The 17,731-nt window shown below is 39.3% G+C and overlaps 1 protein-coding gene, 1 long non-coding RNA gene and 1 pseudogene across 3 annotated transcripts in view; 1 reads left to right on the top strand and 2 right to left on the bottom strand.

Annotated features, from left to right (window-relative positions):
• CPQ (carboxypeptidase Q) overlaps positions 1-17,731 on the top strand; it is a 565,463-nt gene that overhangs the window by 305,998 nt on the left and 241,734 nt on the right. The gene's annotated exons all lie outside the window — the stretch shown is intronic.
• On the bottom strand, positions 214-2,655 carry LOC109437406 (UDP-GalNAc:beta-1,3-N-acetylgalactosaminyltransferase 1-like; annotated as a pseudogene).
• On the bottom strand, positions 7,101-14,417 carry LOC141567813 (uncharacterized). The gene is made up of 4 exons (XR_012490652.2): positions 13,677-14,417; positions 9,587-9,679; positions 9,232-9,444; positions 7,101-7,482 (listed from the first exon to the last, which is right to left on the bottom strand). It is a non-coding gene; the product is annotated as an uncharacterized LOC141567813 (long non-coding RNA).

The raw sequence follows: 17,731 nt of genomic DNA, 5'->3' as shown, positions 1-17,731 counted from the left end.
TCATCTTTAAAGGGCCTGATTTGATTTCTGTCAGAATATTTCACAAGTAAAGTACAACCCTGCGGTCTCTAGTCTATGGGTTCTTCGTGAGTTTCAGTTCAGGGTAAGCCAGTACAGTGACCTTCCCACGAGTTCTTCATGAGATTTTACAGTACCAACTCCAGTACTTTCTACAAAGTATCCTGTCCTCTAGGTTTTTAGTAGAATGTCAAATTAATAATGGCATGTGGTGTTTCCTAACATAAACTGCCAAAATGTGCTAATTTCCTTGGAAGAAAAGCCATGGCTGCAATCACATGTGTGAGTTGACAGACATCCAAATGGATCCTTTATAAAAAGAAAAGGATTGTGTCTTCTGGAATATGAATGTCTACTTTTAATAAATTCAAACACACCCCAACATAAATATCTTCAAATCTGATGGGTTTTACGTGGCTTATCATTTCATAAGATTTTGGCACCAAGTCTCTGGACATTATGAGGTGTGATAAAAAAATATGGTGACTATTTAAATAAAAGAAATTTATTACAATAAAAAACACATTGCTATTAATTCCCTTCAAAATACTCCCCCTCACTTCGAACACGCTTATCCCATCATTATTGCCACTTTCTGAAGCAGTTCTGGAAGTCCTCTTATGTGCGTGTCTTTAGTTGTATTATGGTGGCTGCTTCAATGTCCTGAATCATTTTGACTTTGGGGAAAAGCCAGAAGTCACTCGGTGCCAGATCCTGTGAAGAAGGTGGATGAGGACACACCATAATGTTTTTATTTGACAGAAATTGCTGTACCAGAAGCGATGTGTGACACAGAGCCTTTCCAACATGATCAGAAAATATGATGAATGCTGCTGTCCAGTGCCATCCAACGGAAAAGGCAGGGATCTTCAATACGGGAAGCTGCACGTTGAACCTTAGTAAAAGTGTGTGACACGTTTCAACTTTTTTGGTGGAGTCAGTCAGGTGTGAACTATTGTTGAGAGAAAGTGTGTTTTAAAGTGTGCTGTACTTCATCCTCCATCATGACAACGCTCCATGTCACACATGGCTTCTAGTGCCCATTCTGGTATACAGCAATTTCTGTCAAATAAAAATATTATGATGTACCCTCATCCACCTTAGTCACCAGATCTGGCAACCTGTGACTTCTGGCTCTTCCCCAAAGTCAAAATGTTTGAGGACATGGAGGCAGCCATGACAGCACAACTAAAGATACTCACAAAGGAAGACTTTCAGAACTGCTTGAGAAGGTGGCAGAAACACCAGGATAAGTGTGTTCAAAGTGAGGGGGAGTATTTTTAGAGGGATTAATGGCAATGTGTCTTTTACTGTAATAATATATTTTTTTTATTTAAACAATCACCATGTTGTTTGATCACACATCATATATAATCCAATCCACTGCAGTAGAGAGGAAACACCTTGAAGAGATACTCCTGGTATGAAACATGGGTATTTTGGTAAAATCCTCTGTAAAAATAATTACCAATTAGAGGATAACCTGTGAAAAACTTCTCTGAGTGGTTTAAGTTTAAAAGATACTGCATTAGGGGCCGGCCCGGTGGCTCAGGCGGTTAGAGCTCCATGCTCCTAACTCCAAAGGCTGCTGGTTCGATTCCCATATGGGCCAGTGGGCTCTCAACCACAAGGTTGCAAGTTCAATTCCTCGACTCTTGCAAGGGGTGGTGGCCTGCGCCCCCTGCAACTAAGATTGAACAGGGCACCTTGAGCTGAGCTGCCGCTGAGCTCCCGGATGGCTCAGTTGGTTGGACCGTGTCCTCTCAACCACAAGGTTGCCAGTTCGACTCCCCCAAGGGATGGTGGGTTGCGCCCCCTGCAACTAGCAACGGCAACTGGACCTGGAGCTGAGCTGCGCCCTCCACAACTAAGATTGAAAGGACAACAACTTGACTTGGAAAAAGTCATGGAAGTCACTGTTCCCCAATAAAGTCCTGTCCCCCTTCCCCAATAAAATATTTAAAAAAAAATAATTAATTAAATTAATTAATAAATAAAAGGTTAAAATAATTGCAAAAACCGCAATTATTTAAAAAAAAAAAAGATACTTCATTAAAGTGCCAGTATTGATGAAAACATCAGTGTCTGTCTTCATGATGTACTTGGTGTGGGGAGTCACCCACCTGAATGCCATAATTGTTTTAAAGGTCAGGTTATTATATGTGTCTAAAAAATCTTGTCATATTATATTATGTCACCGTATAGGAGGTATTCATCTTCTAAAGACAATGCCAACACTTTGTCTTCCCTTTCAACTTGTTGGCCTAATAATAAATATGTAAGAACCTCATATCTCCCCCAAGACTTTTTTCCACCCCAAATAACTCTAAAGGCCTGTCTGCCTTTCATATCTGGGGTGTGAGATCACCAGGATGACAAGAAATGGGTTTTTATGAGAGCAGTTTGAATGCTCTCAAAGTGTGAAGCAAAATGGTCTGTCAATTGGCTCATACTCATAGAAGTACATCCAGTTTATATGTTCTATCACATCGTCGTGCCACAGGCTGAGGTGCCACATCAGGAGGAGACTCAAGATGGACAGCAGCAGGAGGCTCCATTTGAGGGACCTCAGTGACATCCTACTTAGGAGGGTGGTCGGAGAGCCAGAGCCATCCATAGCATCTCAGAAGCATGTGAGGCTCAGGTCCTCCTTCTTGATTTATTTCTTCTGAGTGAATGAAAGATGTTCAGTTTTACCAGTTGAACATTCAGTAGTAAGGAGCAGTCCAAAATTATGCTTGAAATTTCTCTGCACTGCGGGGGGCGGGGTGGGGGGGGCAGGGGAGGCACGCCTGAGAGAGCACCATGACAGAGCAGCCTGTGGGAAGAGGCAACAGGATGGCCAGGTCCAGAGAAACTAGGAAAACTGTAGGATTTCAGATGAGACTAAAGCACTAGCTGAAGTTCTTTGTTGATTTCTGTATTCCATGCTTTAATTGAAAACAGATTTGCTGGGAACTTCCTGGACACAGCAGTCAGCTCCAATGAGGACAGTGGCAAATCCCCAGCCCGCCACTCCCCATGGCTGACCAGAGCCCTCTCCACACTACATTTGGAAGTCTCATCTCTTAGACTCCTCTTGATGTGATGGCTTTTTAGACTTTCCTTGTTTTTGATATCCTTTACAGTTTTAATGAGTAATGATCAGGTATTTTATAGACTGTCCTTCAATTGGAATTTGTCTGATATTTTTATAAGGTTTAGACTGTGATGCTGTGTTTTGGGGAGGAAGACCTCAGAGGCAAAGTGCCCCTCTCATCACATCATTTCAAGGGTACCTACCAACAACATGACATCACTATTGATGTTGACCATGAAAAACTGGTTCAGGTAGTGTTTGTTAGTTTTCTTCACTTTAAAGTTGTTTTTTTCCCTCCCTTTATATACTGTATTCTTTGGAAGGAAGTCACTATGTGCAGCCCACGCTTAAAGAGTAGGGAGTTATGCTCCATCTCCTTTAGGGTGCAGTACCTATATAAATCATTTGCAATTTTTCTGCACAGGACATTTGACTATTTCCCCTATTATCTATCCATCTATTAAATAATTTATTTATATTAATATGGATACATGGATATTTACTCTATACTTTGGGTTGTAATCTAATACTGCTTTATATTGTTCCTCAAATTCTAGCTTTGGCCATTGGGAGCTCTTTCAGTTGGTTCCTGTGTCCCTTTAATATACTGCCGTGTGTGTGTGTGTGTGTGTGTGTGTGTGTGTGTGTGTGTGCACTAACTTGCTTTCCAGCATTGCAAGATGTTCTAGGCTTATCTTGCATATTTCCTGTTCCAGTTCTAGTATCAGCATTTTTCCACAGAGCCCTAGTTCTTTTTACTGGATAATGGCATTAAAAACCAAGATCTGGCACTAAGTATGCTTGTTACTACTGGGTGTCATTTCTTCTAGGGCCTCCCTGCTGAAAGCAATGAGCTATATGTTTGTATACTAACCCATTTGTATACACATATCTGTAAATATTGCTATATGCAACCATATGTATCTATATTAAGGTAAACATGAATTCATACTGATGTCTCCAGCTCTAATCCTTCATCACATTCTAGCCTTGTCCTCTTGCTAGTCTGTAACTTCTCACCCTGACAACGAGAAACCTGCCTTCTGCAACCCACCATCCATTTACTTAAGTGTACAGTTCCAGTATACATTTATTGCTGTTGCAGCATTGTTAACTCATATTCCTGTGGGAAAAAAACTTTTTATCATCTAGAGTACAGTGCTTACAGTACAGTTAATTTTACCTTTAGCTTTATAGTTCCTCTCATTTCCACAGTTACTTAGATGAGCACTTTATTCCCCTACCTTCTGCAGTGGGATTGCTTCATACCATTATCTTTTAAAAATTATGTTTAATGTATATCCATGGGATAAAAACAGAGCTAAAGGGGTCAAATAGTGCTGAAAGACTTACATTAAAAGATAGAAGTCCCCTCCTCTTACTCTCATTCCATCCTGCCCTGTTTCCCAAGAGCAACACTTTTAACTGTGAGCTGTTTATATCTAGGTATCTAAATAATGTACTTTGTAACTATCTCTTGAGACATCAATTCTAAACATTATCCATTGATTTCCTATTATTGTAGATAAGGATTTAGCTTTATTTCACCTCTTTCTCCTGACTCATTTCTTTCCAACATAGTTATATCACCGTTTTTAAATTAAATTAGTATTCAGTGTTTACATTATTTATTTTCTTGTTAATTTTTTAAAATCCTGGAATGAATAATTACTTTATTCTTTGTACCTGTTGCTATCTCTCATCCTACAACATTTTTTCCCACATGATCAAACTTATTAGATAATTTTCAATTCTCTTACCTCTCATTCTCACCTAGGAGCCTCTTTTCTGGGGTACTTCATTAAGGATAAGTATACAGAGCCAGGAATAAGGCTGTTGATCTCTGGGAACTGGATGGAAAAGGAGACAGGGTGTCATTGTTTTATATGCAGGCTTTCACCTAATCTCCCTGTTCTCAGACTGGTGCCTTACCTCACCTTCCACGGTGCCCAGGTCACTGAGTCCCAAGCTTTTCTGAGTCACCTTCTATGAGACTATCTTCTTATTTGCTGGGAGAATGTGGGTTGCAGTCCTTGAGTGGGCATGAAGGAAGGAGGACCCTGGCGTGTATGTGCTTTTCATAAATACCGGGGGTGCCAAACAAATGTATACAAGTGGACACTTTGGTCAACATTGCTCAAGCAGTAGTTTGCCATAATCAGAAGTGTCTGGACGCTGACGGTAACCACTTTGACCATCTCTTGTAATTGGAGAAGTCAAACGTGACTTGTATTCATCTTTTATTCTCAGCTTATATTGAGTATTACAATTTTAATACAGTTTTTGTTTCTTAAAATGTTTATACATTTCTTTGGCACCCTCTGTAGTTTCAAGCAAACAAAGTTTCAAGCAAACTTTCTGCTTTCAACCCTATGTCTCACCCTTGCTTCAGAGGAGCCTGGTAACTCTAATTCCTGTACCTTCCTTAGGTTCTCTGCTGCAATGCAGCTAGCTTGTTTGTCTTAGGCATACTGACTACATGCACATAGGTTCCTCTTGCTTTACTCTGCCAAGGCAGTAAGAATACCTATATCTGTTTTGCACCTTCACTTAATGTGGTTCAGGGTTATTGACCAAATGGGTAAGTCACCTGAGCCTCAGCATCTCTACATTAAAGTTGGGATAAGAACAATATATACATTATTGGATTGTATGAGGATAAAACAAGATAATATATATGTAACACATAGCATAATGCCTGGGATGTGGTAAGCTTTCAGTAAACATTATCTGCATTTATTATAATCTATCATGACAGTTAACATAATGCCATTCAAGTATTTGATAGTTATCTAAAATAACTTGGAAAAGTTTAACAATTCAGGGTGGGGGTTGGGAATTGGGCATAGAAAATTTAGCAATATAAGGAAGCAGTGATACTTTTTTCACTGAGTCCTATTAAATTGAAAAATTGTGTTCTGGCTGCCAAGGAAAAGAGCAGCTATAGAAATCATTTCTTATGATCTAAAGTCCATTAGCTACTCCATTTAGCTGTTAATGTTGTGAGGCCATTGGTGTAAATAAATGTGTTATTTGGTAATGGACTTGTTTTCTTAACAATTATAATATATCGTTCTCTCCAAATGCTATAATTTAGCTCTGGCATTCTGCTAATTAGTCAGCAGATCAGCCTTCAGCATTGTTTCAATATCTCATTCTCTCACCACATTTTTATATTAAAATTTACATTTAGTTTGTGTTATGGGCTGAATTCTGTTCCCCTCAAAAGGATACATTGAAGCCCTAACTCCCAGTACCTCAGAAGGTGACTGTATTTGGAGATAAGGCCATTAAAGATGTGATTAAGTTAAAATGAGACCCTTAGGGTGAGCCCTAATCTAATATGACTAATGTCCTTATAAGAAGAAGAAATTTGGGCACATAGAGAGATACCAGGGGTGAACGTGCACAGGGGAACAACCATGTGAGGAAACAGAGAGGAGGTGATGGACCATCTTCAAGCCAAGGAGATTGGCCTCAGGAGAAACCAAACCTGCTGGCATCTTGATCTTAATCTTGCAGCCTCCAGAATTATGAGATAATACATTTCTGTTATTTAAGCCACCTAGTCTGTGTTATTTTTGTTTTTGACGGCAGTCTGAGCAAACTAATACAGTTGGCATTGAGGAGCAAAATTCACTCTGGAATTTCTGGTTTTGTTTTATTTTAGCCTATGAAGCACTTATCACACACATCATTTGCATCTCACCCAGCCCTGGAAAGTAAATATTAACTCCATTTTACAGATGAAGCAACTAAGCTCTCAGAGTCTATACAAACACATAGCTGCTCAGGAGGCAGGTAGAATTTGAAGCCAGGCTATTGGATTTAAACCTCCTTTTCTGTTCACTTTACCAATGTGTCTTCTACTTATCTCTCCTCATTACCATGAATGTGGAATATGAACCTGTTTTTTCCTAGTGTAGTTTCTGCACTTGATTTATTGTAAGATAATTTTGACAGGTTACCACTGGTGACTGGACTTCTGCCTAATACTGGGATGAAGAAAACAGCAAACTTGCCAAATCTTTTTTTTTTTTTTTTTAATGGGATTTTTTTTTTTTTTTTTTTTTTTTTTTTTTTAAGATTTTATTGGGGAAGGGGAACAGGACTTTATTGGGGAATAGCGCGTACTTCCAGGACTTTTTTCCAAGTCAAGTTGTTGTCCTTTCAAGTCTTAGTTGTGGAGGGTGCAGCTTAGCTCCAGGTCCAGTTGCTGTTGTTAGTTGCAGGGGGCACAGCCCACCATCCCTTGCAGGAGTCGAACCGGCAACCTTGTGGTTGAGAGCCCACTGGCCCATGTGGGAATCCAACCGGCAGTCTTCGGAGTTAGGAGCACGGAGCTCCAACCACCTGAGCCACCAGGCCGGCCAAACTTGCCAAATCTTAAACGAGAGTATTTTTATTTATTATTCAACTTCCAGAATCTAATGCCTCCCAATTTCTGTCATTGTTCCACTGAAAGTGAAGAATGAAATATTGATATACCTGTTGTTGTTTTTCTGCTTTTAAGCCAGTCTATGTGGTCAGATCAACATTTAGTTGTTCATTCATTCCACAAATATGTACTGAGCACCTGTTATATCCAGACTTTTGAGTTTGGATATCAGTTTTTGAGTTTAGAATTAACAAGTTCAGCATGGAGAGATGTGGCTGAACAGAAACTGTTTGCTCTTGTGAGAGGGAGGCCTCTCCTTTTCATGAGATTATACTGTAGCTTCTTTGCTGTATTGAAAATGTACCTTCCCTGACCCCAAATTAAACTTCTAATGTTCTCCTTCATTCCCAGAAATATTTCTATATAAATTTGAAAAATCTTATCTCAAAATAATGTGTAAGCAGTCTGATATTACTAGTCCTATATAACCTTAGTTTATTGTTATAGTCATAATTAAAGTTATATTTGTTAATACGAGGAAGTGTTTGGGGGAAGAAAGTATATAGGCAGGGAGGGGACATTTAAGTAACAACTTTGATTTGGGATTTCTTCCCTAATACTTTTAGACTATGCTTTAAAGATGTTTATGTGTATTTTATATATATATAATCAAAAATTGTTTTAACTCATCTTTTTAAATAAAATTAGATTTTTGAATTTCAGAAACTTTTAAACCTTTGTTATTCTTGTGTGACAGCTCAGAGTATGTAACTTTGATTCTCTGGCCATCTAACCAGAAAGATGTTTCCTAACTATGATCAACATTGGAATTGGTCTAGAGCCAATATTTATAAACAGTAACTATGACAACCCATTCTTCCTAACCAGGCGCAAACCCTAATAGTTTCCCAACTGTCTGTTCTACAAGATGACATAAATAGAGGGTTTGGGTGGGGAAAGTTTGTATGATAACCAACATACTTTTTGCAAACAGAGTCTTTAAACCTGTTTGTTTAACAGCATGTGATTCGGACGGTGGGAGTTCATCAGACAGCAAGGATTAACCCACTAATTTGTTTCTCTTTTTCCTTTTGGAAGGGGATAGACTGCTATGAATTCCATGTACTCAGCCTGAGCTGCCAAATGGGATTGGAAACTCTTTAACTGGTGGTCAAAACATGAGGCTGGGCTAATTCATTGTCTTTCTGTTCTTCATGACCTATGTAACAGAGTTTTGTTTTTTAAAAAAGAAGCAAAAATGTAACTTTCAAATCAATGTCTCTCTGAACCCCAAAGGCTTTTAAATATTTGATCCTTTTCTGATGGAGTAGAACGATGCTACTTATTTGTAACAATTTTAATCAAATTCCGTATAGTTATCTCTATCTCCAATACAGAAACTCTTCTTAAGTGAATACTTAACACAGATCATAATCTGCTTGAAAAGCTAGTTTTTTCTGATGAGGGCATCCATGGTTGGGTTTGATTAGACCACCACGGTGTGCAAAGGGCCATGTCCAAGGCAGGCTCAGAACAGTCCTCTGGTGCTCGATTGGGTGGTGTATCCCCTAAGATTAGCTGACCTTCAAAACTGAGTTAGTGACAGGATTATGCAGTTAAGACCATTCCTTGACATATACCACGCCCCTCAGTCCATTTCTATATGTCTGAGAATGAGCCTCTAACAGAAGAGTTCCTCTTTCCTTGTGCCTGAAGTAAGTAGTAGGTAGTAGGCTGCCAATTGTTTGAGCATTACCTCCATGAGCCTTTGCCACTGGGTGCTGAAGCCATCTTAGCCTGGACTCAGTGGCTGGGTTAAGGACTTCTCAGTCAAGATCACATGAGGCCCATTAGTGGCATGGGGCACACTTAACCAGGTTGACCTTCTGATACTCTTTCTTCCCTCGGCTTCTATACTATCCTTGCTTGATATTTTTTACATCATCTCTCTGGAAATCAGAATTCTAACCTGGAGATTAAAAAGTAATACATTGAACTGAAATTGTTAAGATTTTGATGCAAAGAAGTATTACAGTAAACAGCATAATATATGAACTTGAATCATCAGTGTCTATACAGTTAAACACCGTTTGAGCATTCAAAGAGAGTACCTTTTGAACTGCTTGTTCTCCATAAAATACCTCCTTTTCATTCCTATATGGGCGTGGCTCTTCCATCAGAATCACTCAATTGGATCCTAGAATCTGACCAATGGGAACAATTCAGTCTCCTTCAACTCCTGTTTCTTGCTTTTCCTCAAGTATTATTATTTCCCATGGTTCCAATATTAATCTTATTATTTTATCTATTGTCCCCAGTAACAGACTCTCGTTTATCTGTCCATCCACTCATCTATCTATCCATTGATCCATCCATCATTTATTGAGCAACTGCTATGTGTGTGCAAGGCATATTCTCAAAGCATCGTTATTTCCCTGGCCAAACTAGAAAGATAATGAAAGATTAGATGCTCTGTTCCTAGTTTGATTCTTCAAAAGTAAAGTAGACCCTATAATAAAGAGCTAGTTGCAGGCAGCTTATTTGATAGGTGATTTCAGGAAGCCAAAGTGAAGTAAAGAGGTAGAAGGAAGGGGAAAAATACACAATAAAGGATGCATTAAGATGTGGGTAATTACTACAGGCAATTAGGCTCAGTCCTGTTGGGGATTTTTTGAGAAACTTTGTAGAATATGCTTCAGAACTGTCCCACTGAAGGACGGGAAAGCTGAGATGTTTATCCATTGATTCTTGTCCTCATTGTTTGAAAATTACCCTGGGAGCATTACATTCCTGGAATTTTCCAGATTCCCTCCTAGCAGGCTTTTAGTGCTAGAGAAAGCTCTCAGGCAGGAAAGCAGAGGACAGGGGCACAGATAGGATCCTTTCACCAAGGCTGCAGGTAAACTCAGGGGTGGGCCCAGAGGCTGTGAGGGTGGGGTACCCACAGCTTGTGCTTCAACTTCTGTGGCCATCCCAACTGCCTTAAATGGAAATGCATGAGTTTTCCATTTTCCAGTAAACTTTACCAGAGTGGGCATTTATTCTATTTCATGTGTGGAAACAGCACTATGTTTAGAATTGGACTTAGTTCCTGAATATATATAGCTTCCATTTTCTCTACAATCCCTTTTCGGCAGATTTATGCAGACAAGAAAAATATTGCAACCAAAAGCACCACTGCAAATTTCCCTGTACTGACATTAATCATGCTCATTTGACTTATTAGCTATCATTTGAAAAGAATATTTTGCAACTCTTGTGCAATGATTTTTTTTTTTATTTTTTTTTACAAAGAATGATTACTTCCATGTAGCATAACTCTTCTAATGGCTAATGCAGTTTGCTTTATCACCCATTCTCTCCCTAATTATAATGTGTTAGTAAGCAGACACTATATACATGGAAAGTTGGGAGAAAAATATTTGATTTAGCCCATCTTTCAGACAAGAGCAAATGGGTATAAAACCAGACTGGATACAGTGACTGATTATTGAGTGCTTGATTTGGTGGACTTAATTTACATTATTAAATTGATTAAAAAATAAAGAAACTTCTGTAGCGATTAATACTTTAAAGTGTCAAAATTTGAATGTCATCTATGTTGGGTCCTTTGAAAAGATTTTTACTAACCCTTATAATTGAATTGAACTTTTTCTTTTTTAAAAATCAGCCACCCACCCTTTTGTGTAACCCCTTCTACTCTACACATCGCTAGAACAAGGACAAAAGTGTCTGTGAGTCACAAATATATGGGAAATATTTATTGAATGCATGGAATAAATTGGGATGTATATCTAAGAACAAATGTCCCTAAACTGTAACAAAAATCAGTAAATTAATTTTATTTTGGGGTTCATTTATGGATGTTCTATAATATGTATTTATCAAACATACCAGGCTATGACAAGAATGTCTCTCTTTCTCTCTGTTCAAATCTTGTCCAGTCTTTCAGGCTCAGGCATAATTTCTCCTTCTTAAATGAAGTTTCCCCAATTTCTTCCAATTCAGTGCTTCTTATATTTGGCTACAGTTGGGGACCTGTTACAAATATTTTTGCCCAGCCTGCACCCCAGATCATTTAAATTGGAGCCTCTGGGGATGGAATTCAGGCTTCTGCATTTGTAAAAGTTCAGATGTTACAACATGCAGCCAAGGTTGAGAACCACAACCCTACCTGGTTGGGATTGCTCCCTTCTCCGAAGACCCAGAGAAACTTGATTACATCTCTTAAAGACAGTTATAATTGGCCTTGTACTCTAGTCACGTACTCTGAAGATTGAGTAGCCCAATCACCCTTCCAGTTCCCAGATACCTCTTAAAATATTCTGGTTGTCCTCCTTGAATATCCCCAGTGACGTGGAACTCATTCCCCAGTGCAGGCTAGTCCAGCTGTGGGAACTTCTGAATAGTTTAGATCCAAGATGGCTCTTTGTAGCTTCAACCAATTCTTCCTACTTCTACCACTTTAGGGGGAAAGACCTCCCAAGAATTTTTTTTTTTTAATGTTTGAATAATCCATTCGTTCATTTAAAAAAAAAAAAGTTAAGGAATGCCTACTATGTATTGAGCACTGGACCACTTCATTGGGAATAAACGTACAGATTCCTAAGAGGGTTTGAAAGTCAGTCCTCATCTCTATAAAAATAAATTATCTTGTTTTTTTTGTATTTTTTTTTTTAAACTGCCACATTTTTTACATAAAAGATTACCTAGGCTGGAACAGTAAAAGACCAAACAAATGGGCTTAAGCTACAACATGAGAAATTTATGTAGCAGAGTCATTACTATAAAATTTTGGGAACAGTTTTCTGAATAAAGTTGTGGAATCTTTCCTTGAAACTTTAAATATGACATTTCTCATATGACTCCATGTATATACTGCCTTGAGGGAAAAGCACAATGTCCTGAGTTACTTCCCAGACTTTGGAATCTGTAAGGCCCTGGGGAAGTCAGAGTGAATGATTAAGATAACTTGTTTGACTTCCTGATAATTTGGGGTGGGGTGGGGGGGGGAGATAAAAAAGTTGCTTCCCCTCCTGTTGTTCCCCACTCCACAAGCAGCCAGCGGGGTCTTTCAGGAGGATCTTGGTCCAGCCATGCTTGATCATGTCAGTTCCCTAAAATTGAAGGTTTTGCTGGGAAACAAAGCAAAGTAAGGGCAGATCTGGGTCACCTGGGCCTTATTTAGCTTTCTAAGGCTTCTTCAAGGAGAGGGAAAGCAGGGCTGCAGAACCAACTGCAGAGCGTCAGGAGCTCCATTTGTTGTTGGCTCCTGAGGGTTTGCATTCATAGACTTCACACATTTCACTAAGAATGGTGACCCCTGAGTAGTGCGATGAGGTCGCCCTGGCCCCAGGGCACAAGGAGATGAGCAGCTTATAAAGGAACGTGCCGAATACTCTATACTGTCATATCAGAGGGAAAGTAAGGGGTCCTAGGGACTCTTTCCTGGGAACTAGAATGTACTCCCACTGTGAAACTCATCAGTCATTTTATACTCCAGAAACCAAGCTAACTAAGATGTTTCTCCCATCCTCTCTTGTCTGCTTATACCCCACATTCTACTTTCCTTTCAATAAACCCAGCCCTGAGAAGATCAGAATTCCTAGTTCTAATCTGTTTATCAGTGCAGCGAAATTTGCACTTTGGTGATTAATTCTGGTTTATTCTTCCACCCTTCCATGCATTAGCCCGTGGTACACATTATGCTGGGAAGCGATTGTGCTTTCTCCCAGTTGCATCAGCCTTAAAGCTGGCGTGATCACTGAAAATATGCAGGGCCAGGCCAGCAAATCCTGTACAGCTCAAGTTCATCATGGTGTTTTACAACCAACCAATTACTCACTTCATTTTATGGGCTGACTATGCCCATCTCTTACCCGCAGGAAACATTTTCTAATATCATAGGACAGAGAGTGAGGGGAAAGTGCTCCTTCCATTTCAAACCCTGGGGCATTTATGCACTAACAACCTTCCTCTTTTGTGTTTTTCAGGAGTATGTAAACCAAAGCAATTAAATTAAATGAAGTTAACGTTGACATGATAGCATAAATCAAATGTAAGGAAAGTCAATATTAAGGGGTTATTGTTCCTTTCTTATGAGCTATCTGGTGTCTGTCTACTTTGAATTAAGAATAAGCCAAAAATTAGGCCTTAGTATAAGAGAAGATTGCAAGAGAGTTGAGGTAGAGAGATACCGACCTTGTGTTGAGCAGCAGATAGGCAGCCTTGTGATTTGTTGGGATACACGTTTATCAGATGTTTGTCTTCTTGCCGGCCACAGGCCTTTTAATCAAATTCTGCTACCCATAGTATTCTGAACAGGAAAACATGATTAAGCGGTTTACCTTTGTGCTCAGCAGTTCCAGAACAGAAAGCAAACAGCCTAATGTTTAGACTGCACCCACCCACCCGGGCTGCGCTCTGAAGAGCCGCCAGATTCTCGACACCACTGACTCTCCCGATGAACAGCAGAGGTCTTTTCACTTTGTTCATGGACTAAAAGCTGTGTGCAAGCTGAGCTTCCGAAGTTCAGAGCCTGACAAAGGGACATTATACTCCAAATATGAGGAAGGAAAATCAGAAGAAACAATTTGCTTGAATTTGGGTCTGATTTTAACATGAGGAGGGCCAGGGCCTGAAGGCTTTCTGCTGAGTCTGAAAACAGCAAAACCTGAACGCCTCCACCCAGGTCACTTTGAAGAGATTGTAAAGTATTTAAAACTTGTACTTTTATCATAATTTATTTCCACTGAGAAGATGCTCTCCCCTGCAACCTCATTTTTGCATATGACTTCCTAATGAACTGTTAGCAAGCATTTATATTAAGAGTTTGTACAGGCTTTTGAGTGATGGAAAATCATTCTGATTTAAATGAATAATAGTTTAAAATCCCAGATATTTTGCTCAGTTTGACTGTGTATTTAGCCATGCTATATTGTAACGAGGTTATGCTCATGAATTTGACTTACTTTATGAAATTAAACAAAAAACGCTCATCTTTCTGTGCTTTCTTGTATGCTTCCCCAAATACAAGTTTCTCAGTTCCGATCCTGGAGAGTTAGAATGTTGTCCCCTCTCTTGTAACTCCTTTTTGACTTAATTTCAGATATCCGATTGGATATTTCTACAGTTTCCTTAAGCATAATTCAAATCATGGCTTCTGACTAATTCTGACTGCCCCTCTGAAGCATGCTTAATTTTTCCTATATCTCTCCTTACACCATAGAGTTTGGGTTGACAATGTCCTTTCACTATACTCGCTTATTTTCAGGAGTGTGTATGTAACCACACAAATAAGTTATACTCAGATACAGTTACTCGTACAATTAACGAGTAATGCTTCTAGTTGGAAGCAAGTAACAGACATAGTTACTTGCTTCCAACTAGAAGCATCCACTGAAAAATTTAGGTAGAAAATTCAGTAGATATGTGTCTCAGAGGCACAGTTTCTTTACAAACTGTTATGCTTTGAAAGTAACCTTTTTTGTGTGCTGAGAACTCAAGGGGAACTGCATTCAGGTCAGGAGGTTTATCGAGAAATACCCCCAGATGTAGCAGTCAAAAACCAACAGGGTAGAAGCGTCTCCTTTCTGAACTTCACTGTTAGGAGATCAAGAGGGAGATATAGGTTTCCTGAGACGTATTCAGAAACTATAAGGGTTTCTATGACAACAGAAATAAACATGGAAAATATGGTGCCATCTTCTTGCCTTAAGATTCCTCAGTTTCACATGAGCCCAAGATCAAGGAATCAAATACTAAAGAGAAAGTCACAGAGCAAAGAGGGACACGTGTGTCTTTTAGCCTAGCAGATGGCTAGCAACTGGAACGCCTTAGATCTTCACTGGATGAGGAATTGAAAACTGTTACATTTCTTTTTTTCTAGAGCAATTTTTTAGAGATATTGAAATGTTAATCTTATTCATCTGTGCAGAGATTGTTTGAAATAGAGAATTTATCTCACTTACCATCTCCCCTCGAGAATGAAGACCATAGAATTGTTTAGAAGTTGGATTCTTTTGCTATCTATTTCTAAAGTATAAGTCAACCCCTCACAAACACTATTACCAAAAAGTTCTATCTCTGGCATTGAGGATGCCAGAGATATTCTTTGGAGATTTTTTTGTTGTTGTTTTAAACCACCTGTTTTACTGGAGACATAAATTGCACTCACCTATTTCCCAGTGGCTAGATGGAAAACCTTCACTGCCCTCCTGGTTCTCCCAGTAATAACTTTCCTGGTCTGTAAAATGCAGAGGACAATGCCAGTTCTCTTCACAAGAGCACCAGTAGAAGTGGCATTTGCCTGCCTGGCAAAAGGGTAGAAATGGAGATAGTTATAACTGACTGGACTCTAAGATATGGAAATAATTCTGCTGGGAAATTGAAATGTCAGACAGATTTATATCTCCTTGGACTTGGGTTTGTCAACACTGCCAGGAGGAGAGAGTTGTTTGTCCTACATATTCAGAGCAAAGATGGGCATCAATGTGCTAAGTCTTACAACTTTCCTTTGTATCAGCCCCTTGGCAGGTGGTTCCCAAGCAGGTGCTAAACATGCAGGCAGAGGGACAAGATGAAACCCAAGAGTGTTCTTCTCTCACTCTTCCGTCAGTGGCTGTATACACACCAAAGGCCACACTGACCTTTCATCAGACACACATACAGGCCTCTGGCCACTCTTTCCCTCTTATCCATAAATGATTTATTGAAGAGGTAACTGGCTTTCAGTTATGTAGTATTCCATGGATCAAGGCTACTCACTAAAGGTCAGCAGAAATAAAAGAATAGATAGATAGATAGATAGATAGATAGATAGATAGATAGATAGATAGATAGATAGATAGATAGATAGATAAAGTTCAGCAGAGATGTTCTGACCTTTTTGCATTAAAGCCATGCTAGATTCAAACCTAAAATAAATAAAATGGTTTCATTTCCAGCTTCCATTCTTTTTACTTCTCTTTAACTTTTCTATTGTGCCTGAAAGGACAAGTATGTTTTCTGCTTATCTAAAGAAGCTTTGACGAAAATGAAATTTTAGTCCTTTAGTTTTATGGTAGCCCTAGAGAAATTTCCATACTGTTTCCACTCACCCATGTTTGTTTTTATTATGTCCCCACTCTTTCTTTTTCTTCTGTTTTATTTACCAACCTGGGAAGCAAACTCTTCTGTGCTCTATACAGCGCCTGTGATTTTCCTAGGCTGGGTGAAGGTTGGCCTTCAGAGAAGCAGTAGACATAGCAGGAAGGGTGCATATGAGGCTGTCACAAGCTTAGATTACTTCTTTATGTTCTCCCTTTCTTTTCCTGGAGTCCCTACCTTAGGCATCTACAACTTTCCCATAGCTTGGCATAGTTGAGTAACAAGACAGTGGTCTGGGTATCTTAAACTTTGGGCCAACTTCTTTCCTCTCCACCCTGACCCCACACACCCCATTTCTCCTAACTCCAAAAAGAGTTCTGTGAGCAAAATTGCTCCAAATAGTAGGAGCTCATTAGGTAGCACTGAGAAGAGGTACCAGATTGCATTTGATAAGGTGACAGGTTTGAGCAGACCAAGGTCTTCCTGGTGTTAGTTTAGTCCTATTGTCTTGAATGATAGTTATGCATCTCTGTGGACACTTTCCCTCTAGCCAATCAGTAACTGTCCTAGGGAAAACTTGACATCTTTTATTCTAGATTTTCTAGCAATCCCTAACTTATCTCAATTTTTCTTGCCTTGTTATTTTTTAATTAAAACTGTTTTAAACGTACTAGAAAACCACACACACACACAAAAAAACCCAAAAAACAAAAAACACACACACAGAAAAAGCATGTATACATTCACTACCTAAATTGAACAGATATTTACTCTTAGCTATATTTGCTTCAGATACATACTTAGTAAAAGAAGGAAGGAAAAAAGAAAAAAAGGAAAGAAGGCAAACAATAAAATACAGACATATAAGGAGGATTCTACTCGAGATGTTAGAGTAGGTAAATGCTGTGCTCACCTCCTCACATGACCACATTAAAATTACAGCTAAATTATAGAAAAGTCAACCTGGAGAACCATCTGAAGACTAGCTGAACAGAAGTCCTATAACTAAGAATATATAGAAGAAGCCACGTGGAGACTGGGAGGAGGTCTGGAGGTGCAAAATGGGCAAGTCCCACACCCTTGTTTGGTGGTCAAGAATCAGGAGGTATATTTCAGCTGCAGAGGTCCCTCCCGAAGAGCGAGGGGTCCAAGCCCCACAACAGGCTTCC

Source organism: Rhinolophus sinicus, chromosome 6 (assembly GCF_057876585.1).
Source record: "Rhinolophus sinicus isolate RSI-liver-muscle chromosome 6, RSI-T2T, whole genome shotgun sequence".
Classification (NCBI taxonomy): domain Eukaryota; kingdom Metazoa; phylum Chordata; class Mammalia; order Chiroptera; family Rhinolophidae; genus Rhinolophus; species Rhinolophus sinicus.
The sequence above is the reverse complement of the archived record's forward strand: the minus strand, read 5'-3'. Positions and strand labels throughout refer to the sequence as shown.